Source organism: Paramormyrops kingsleyae, chromosome 6 (genome assembly GCF_048594095.1).
Source record: "Paramormyrops kingsleyae isolate MSU_618 chromosome 6, PKINGS_0.4, whole genome shotgun sequence".
Taxonomy (NCBI): domain Eukaryota; kingdom Metazoa; phylum Chordata; class Actinopteri; order Osteoglossiformes; family Mormyridae; genus Paramormyrops; species Paramormyrops kingsleyae.
The window spans coordinates 28272687-28279415 of NC_132802.1; the positions used below are offsets into that span (position 1 = coordinate 28272687).

Below are 6729 nucleotides of genomic sequence, written 5' to 3' on the forward strand. Positions count from 1 at the left end.
GCCGTGTACGTGCGTAGCGTATTCAAAGCTGTCAACTTCACCGAGTCAAATCTGTCAACCGGCCAAAAAAAGTATAAGAAAAAAGGTATTTTTTAACGAATATTGGGGAAATTTTGATAAAATATAAGAGCTTTGTAGATTTTTATCACTTACATTAATTTACTGGGTTATTGAATGTGCGCCGGGAACACCTGTTGCTGGGGCGACAGCAGCTCGAGACATATGAAAGTGTCACGCGCAGGTAAGTTTGCAACGGTTTTTGGCGGCTTCTCAAATCGGATTCCGTCACATACGGAGAAAGCTCAGGGTCGTGCTTAAAATCTACGAACAGTGTGTTTAAGTTACAAAATGTTCGCATATGTTTATTTTTTAGACGACCGTGTTAAAGACTCCGTTAATGTTAAAGACATTAAACACTTTGATCCTAAAAATACGACGGATTTCTCATCGACGCAGACCTACTGGATTCTGCAAAAAGGACGGTTCACGTCAGGACAAATTTTATTCATGAAAGGTAAAGTATTAATTTAAGCATCTTAAATTGCAATATTTGTCTATGAAATGTGTAGAAGACTAGGTTAGCAAACAGTTAGGACGTTTGTGGACCATGAAAATGCGCAGCTAATCAGGCTAAGTTTGTTGTTGCTAATAGTCACAAAACGTGGTACTCCTAGCTCTTTCTACATTTTAATGTAACCTCAATTATTCATGGGTTTTGAAATTAAACCAGTTCAATTAGGTGTGGATTTTTAGATTTTCAGATTTTTCCTGTCAATTTAATACAGGTAAAAACATTTGCTTCATCTTACAGTTAACATTAAAGTCATTTTAACTCTATGGAGGGCACCAGGGGCCCCTTGCATGGGGGGGGGCATTTCTTCCCTCTTTGGAATAATTACCTTATAACTTCAGATATAAAAGTCACAGACACATGCCTGATACCTAAAATCAAAGTTGACCCCTTTACAATTGATTGTAGGAAGTTCAATAACGAAATGAATAACCTGTGTATAATTTATGGACATGCGAATATAACAAAAACAGCTGGAAAAATACAAAAACCTGTCTTTGTGTCATGGATTTTTGTAAATATTTCAAAAACTACATGATGGAATAGGTCCAATTTTAAAAATCTGGTTCCCAAACTTGTTTTCTACATGTGTGCCCAATTTCATATCATTTGATGCAGCCCAACAGGTTTTACGGAGGAAAGAGCAAATGGTGCAACTGGGAGCCTTTCCTATCCAAAACCTAACCTAAACTAATCTGAAACTTATCCAAAATGGCAATAGTGTAACTAGCAGTGTTTTTTGGGGTAGCAACTTTCTTTCTAAATGCATTACCACTTATAGGTCATAAGTAACAATTTGTCACACATCATCACCACACATTTGTAGGAAAATCTATATTTTATTCACACGACTTGTGCCAAACTTATCCAAAACCTATCCAAAACCTATCCAAACTGGCCACAGTGTAACTAGCAGTGTTTTTTGGGGTAGCGTCTTTCTTTCTAAATGCATTACCACTTATGGGTCATAAGTAACATTTTGTCACACAAAATCACCACACATTTGTAGGAAAATCTATATTTTATTCACACGACTTGTGCCAAACCTATCCAAAACCTATCCAAAATGGCCGCAGTGTAACTAGCAGTGTTTTGGGATAGCGTCTTTCTTTCTAAATGCATTACCACTTATGGGTCATAAGAAACATTTTGTTTCTAACCCTAACCCTGCATAACTGTGCCCAAACAAAGCCCGACAAGTGCCCCGCATAACTTTGCCCAAACAAAGCCGACAAGTGCCCCGCATAACTTTGCCCAAACAAAGCCGACAAGTACCGTACATAATGTTGCCCAAACAAAGCCGACAAGTACTGTACATAACTTTGCTCAAACAAGGCCGACAAGTGCCCCGCATAACTTTGCCCAAACAAAGCCCCGCGTAACTTTGCCCAAGTGAAAGCCAAAAGCGCTGCATTACTTTGCACACTTCAAAGCTTGACAAAGGCGATGCGGAACTTTTCCCAATGTACCACAATACAAGTGTTACCAAAGCAAATGTTAATTGTAATTTACTGAATCACGGAATTATAAAAATCTATAGAATAAAAGAGTAAACTGTAAATAAATGTACTTATGTCGAGCGTTGCATCCTCTCCGCGCAAAAAAGCGTCCTCCTCCATCGAATCAATGGATAAAAGCGACACTTTCTTCCCCCGAACCACTCTTCAAAATCATCTTCTGTGCTTTCTCAACAGTGAAAGTCATCCGAGCCATTTTTCTTCAGTCAAAAAAGTTGTTGTCCGAAAATAACTGGGTAAACTCACGGAGACTACGTGCGCAATGCGTAATCGAGACACTCCCACAAATAACGCACCTGCAGATAATAAGTTGCGCATTCATGTCCCCAGCGCGAAAAACAATGCCCAATCAGCACATCCCATACCATTTTGCAAACCTTAGACACACCTCTATTGGATGAAGCAAATGACACTGTAATTTGATGTTCATGTAAAAAGTTTATTATGGTGAAACATAACCATGGGCAAAGGTTCAGTGCGTAAAAAATAATGTGCTAGCAGGGAAGCAGAGCATATATCTGAAAAAATACTTGACAATGAAGGATTACAGTGATTGATTTATGTACATAAGATCAAGCTTTCAAACGAGGGTAACTTTGTCATTTTATTCATTGGTTTTCTTCTAAAACTCCGAAGATAAAAAACATTGCACGAATGTACAGAATGCCGACTGACATTTTTCCGCGATGAGTGAGCAAGCTATTTGAGAGCATTACAGTCATATTTATGGAAAAATGCGTGTTTTGTCTTAATACTGTGACGGTTTATGAAGTATTGGCCGTGAAAGAAATAGTTTGAAGTGCTTAGTTTTCATTTTATTAACACTTATATTTTACTTCCCGACACTCGACCCGTTTAAAGATGGCTACCATGGTCATTTTATTTTTACTTGTTACAAAAAAACCATGGCACAAAAATTGCGCAACTTTCTACAGATATTATCTGAAAGGTTTTTTGTAGTGTAACAAGCCGTTTTTGGTTGATTTGATACATTTGTTTCTTTTATTGAACGTCATTTTTTTTTGTTATTGAAAATTTGGACGTATGCGTCCGAACCACTAGGCGGCGACAATGAAAGAGTTAAATTAAAGGGAATTTTAAGGGTTATGAATCAAGTATAATAAAATATACTTGAGTAATATAACAGTTTTAGACTGTAAAGAAACATTTACTCACAACACTTATTCACATAATCATCTTGTTTATTTGTTTGTTTATGTATTTTTCCAGAAACTTGTGAAGAAATTGAACAATTTCTGGCAACTGGCAAAAGAATTCGAGTGCCAAAGCTGCTTGATAAAATTCCACCAGAAAACAATACTTCAGAAAGGAAGGAAGCAAAAGATAATGCTGTACGTAACATGAAAAGGCTTCAAACATGAAAACATGCTTCAAGCTCTGATTTGGATTTCTTCTCTGCTAGTAAGGTAGGACTCTGTCTTTGTTTACTTTCTGTCTTGGACTCAGTTGAAACTATTGTAGTGTCTGCTAGTTTCTGTTAATCAGTAGTTTCAGGTAGCCAATCAAGTGTAGTTTCGGTCTCGCTGAAGGTGTAAATTAGGGGTGGGGCTAACTGAGTTATATTGAAGGTGAGGAGGTAATGTTCTTGACCTGGTTTTCAGCCGCCCCTCTCCAGCCACCGACATCACCATTACTCCTCTTCACATTTCTGATCACCACTTAGTATCCTTTACCATCACCCTTCCTGTCTTACCCAATCCTGGCTTTCAACATTTCTCACCCACTAGACCAAACCTCCACTCTGTCTCCCCTTCATCTGTTGCTTCCTGCACCCTGTCCTATCTTCCTGACCTTAACTCCTTTTCCTCCCTTGCACTGGAACCTGCAACTGATACTCTTCTCTCCTCACTTTCCTCATCCATTGATCACCTCTGCCCACTGTCTCTTAACCCCAAGAAAAATCGCCCTGCTCCTTGGCTTTCAGCTGCATTGCGCAGCAACCGAAGGGAATTGCGGGTAGCAGAGAGGACATGGAAGAAATCTAAACTTGATGCAGATCTGTCTTCCTACCGTACTCTTCTATCCAAATTCTCTTCGGATGTGACTGCAGCTAAAACTGCCTTTTATAAGGAAAAACTTGAGCTATCCTCACATGATCCCCGTAAACTCCATAATATCTTTTCATCACTACTCAACCCTCCAACTCCTCCTGCTCCATCCTGCTTGACTGCTGAAGACTTTGCCACCTTCTTTTACGAAAGGATTGGCGAAATCTGCCAGACATTCTCTCCCTCCCCATCCACTACACTACACACCCAGGATTTCCCTTCCCCCTTACTGACCCAGTTTACCAGTCTTACAGTTGATGAGATCATGAAAGTCATCTCATCTTCCAACCCTACCACCTGCCCACTGGATCCAATCCCTTCCACATTGCTCCAGACAATCTCTCTGGACCTTCTCCCCTTCATCACCACTATCATTAATGGCTCCATAACTTCCGGTCATGTACCAACAGCATTCAAAATAGCCAGGGTCATTCCCATCTTGAAAAAACCCACTCTAAATCCCTCGGACACTTGCAACTACCGACCAGTATCTCTTCTTTCCTTCCTTTCAAAAATCCTCGAACGCACAGTCTACAACCAGCTCTCTCTTTACCTCTCTCAGAACAACCTCCAGGATCCTAATCAGTCTGGCTTCAAAGCAGCTCACTCCACAGAGACTGCCCTCTTAGCAGTAACTGAGAAGCTGCATGCTGCTAGGTCAGCTAAGCTGTCATCTGTCCTCATCCTTCTTGACCTATCAGCAGCATTTGACACGGTTAACCACAAGACTCTCCTATCCATCCTTAGGAGTCTTGGCATTGGTGGTTTGGCTTGGCAATGGCTTGCATCCTACCTCGAAGGTCGATCATACAGAGTGACATGGAAAGGACTCACATCTACCCCACGTAGTCTCTTCACTGGCGTCCCTCAGGGCTCAGTTCTTGGCCCACTCCTGTTCTCCCTCTATACCAAATCTCTTGGTGAGGTCATATCCTCTCATGGCTTCTCATACCACTGCTATGCAGATGACACTCAACTCATCCTCTCGTTCCCTCCTTCAGACACTCATGTCTCCACTAAGATATCTGCATGTCTAGCTGATATCTCATCTTGGATGACCGCTCACCAACTGAAACTCAACCCTAGTAAAACGGAACTGCTGTACATCCCTGCTGACTCATCCCCCCTCCTGGACCTTGCGATCTCCCTCGACAACTCCCTGATCCGTCCTTCGGTTTCTGCTCGCAACCTTGGGGTTACCATGGACAATCGTCTATCCTTTTCCTCTCATATCGCCAACGTTTCCCGCTCTTGTCGGTTTCTCCTGTTTAATATCAGAAGGATACATCCATTTCTTTCCACACAGGCTACCCAGATACTCATTCAGTCCCTCGTCATCTCCCGCCTTGACTACTGCAACTCGCTCCTAGCGGGTTTACCACTGAGCGTCATTCGTCCCCTCCAACTGATTCAGAATGCAGCTGCTCGACTTGTTTTCAACCTTCCCAAGTTCACCCACACCACTCCTTTGCTGCGCTCCCTACACTGGCTTCCTGTGGCTGCCCGCATCAGATTCAAAACACTGATGCTCGCATACAAAGCCAAAAATGATCTGGCTCCATCCTACCTAAAAGACCTCATCACACCCCGCACTGCACCACGATCTCTCCGATCCTCCAGCACTGCTCGACTGGTCCCACCACCCCTCAAGGCACAAGGAAGACACCTCCCGACTCTTCTCTGTTCTGGCACCAAGTTGGTGGAATGAACTCCCCCTAGATGTCCGAACAGCTGAGTCACTGAATGTCTTCAAAAGACGACTTAAAACACACCTTTTCCAGAAATACCTGAATTAGCACTTCTGGCATTATACTTGCATTACTAAAAAAAAAAAAAAAAAAAAGGCACTTTTCCAACAGTATTAGATCGATGGTATTCATAGCCTTGGTTTTTACTGAGCTAGTATCGGGAAAAATTCATTGTAGAGTCTTAAAGCACTTATGTAAGTCGCTCTGGCTAAGGGCGTCTGCCAAATGCTGTAAATGTAAATGTAATTAACTTCATAAAAAAAAATATTTTTTAAGATATTTCATTTTAACTTGCATTTTCAGACAGCACAGAAGACAAGCATTGAGGAAGGAAGGCAGACATTTCTGATGGACATTTTAAAAAAGAGACAAGCCTTGAAAAGGAAACAACCACTATGTCCTCCTCATTCTACAACAAAAAGGGAAAAACTCATTGTAGATGATGAAATATCAAGTGAGAGTGAGGATGAACTAATTCAAAAATCGAAATTTGATGAACTTGAAAAGAGGTACAAATTGCTGTCTCGGAAATATCAAGAGGCAATTGCTGAAGGGAAGGAATTGAGGAAATTAAACGTTGAACTTCAGACATGCTTAGTTGCCAAAATTCTTTGTGGTAATTATTATTATTATTATTACACACTCAGATTACTGAATTTACCTGTGTATGACTGCTTTACACATGTAAACATGATGTTTGTTCTTCATTTTTCAGGCAACAACACATCTCCAGGATCTATTAAGGCCCTTCCAGTGACAACTGGTAGGATTTTATGCATAATAATAATAATAAGAAGAAAAAATAATGACTGTATAAATATTAA

The 6729-nt window shown here is 40.8% G+C and overlaps 1 long non-coding RNA gene across 1 annotated transcript; it reads left to right on the forward strand.

Moving 5' to 3' along the window:
• Positions 1–366: 366 nt before the first annotated feature.
• LOC140591746 (uncharacterized) lies at positions 367–6515 on the forward strand. Its single transcript, XR_011992059.1, has 3 exons — positions 367–514; positions 3319–3440; positions 6209–6515. It is a non-coding gene; the product is annotated as an uncharacterized lncRNA (long non-coding RNA).
• The last annotated feature ends 214 nt before the right edge of the window (positions 6516–6729 follow it).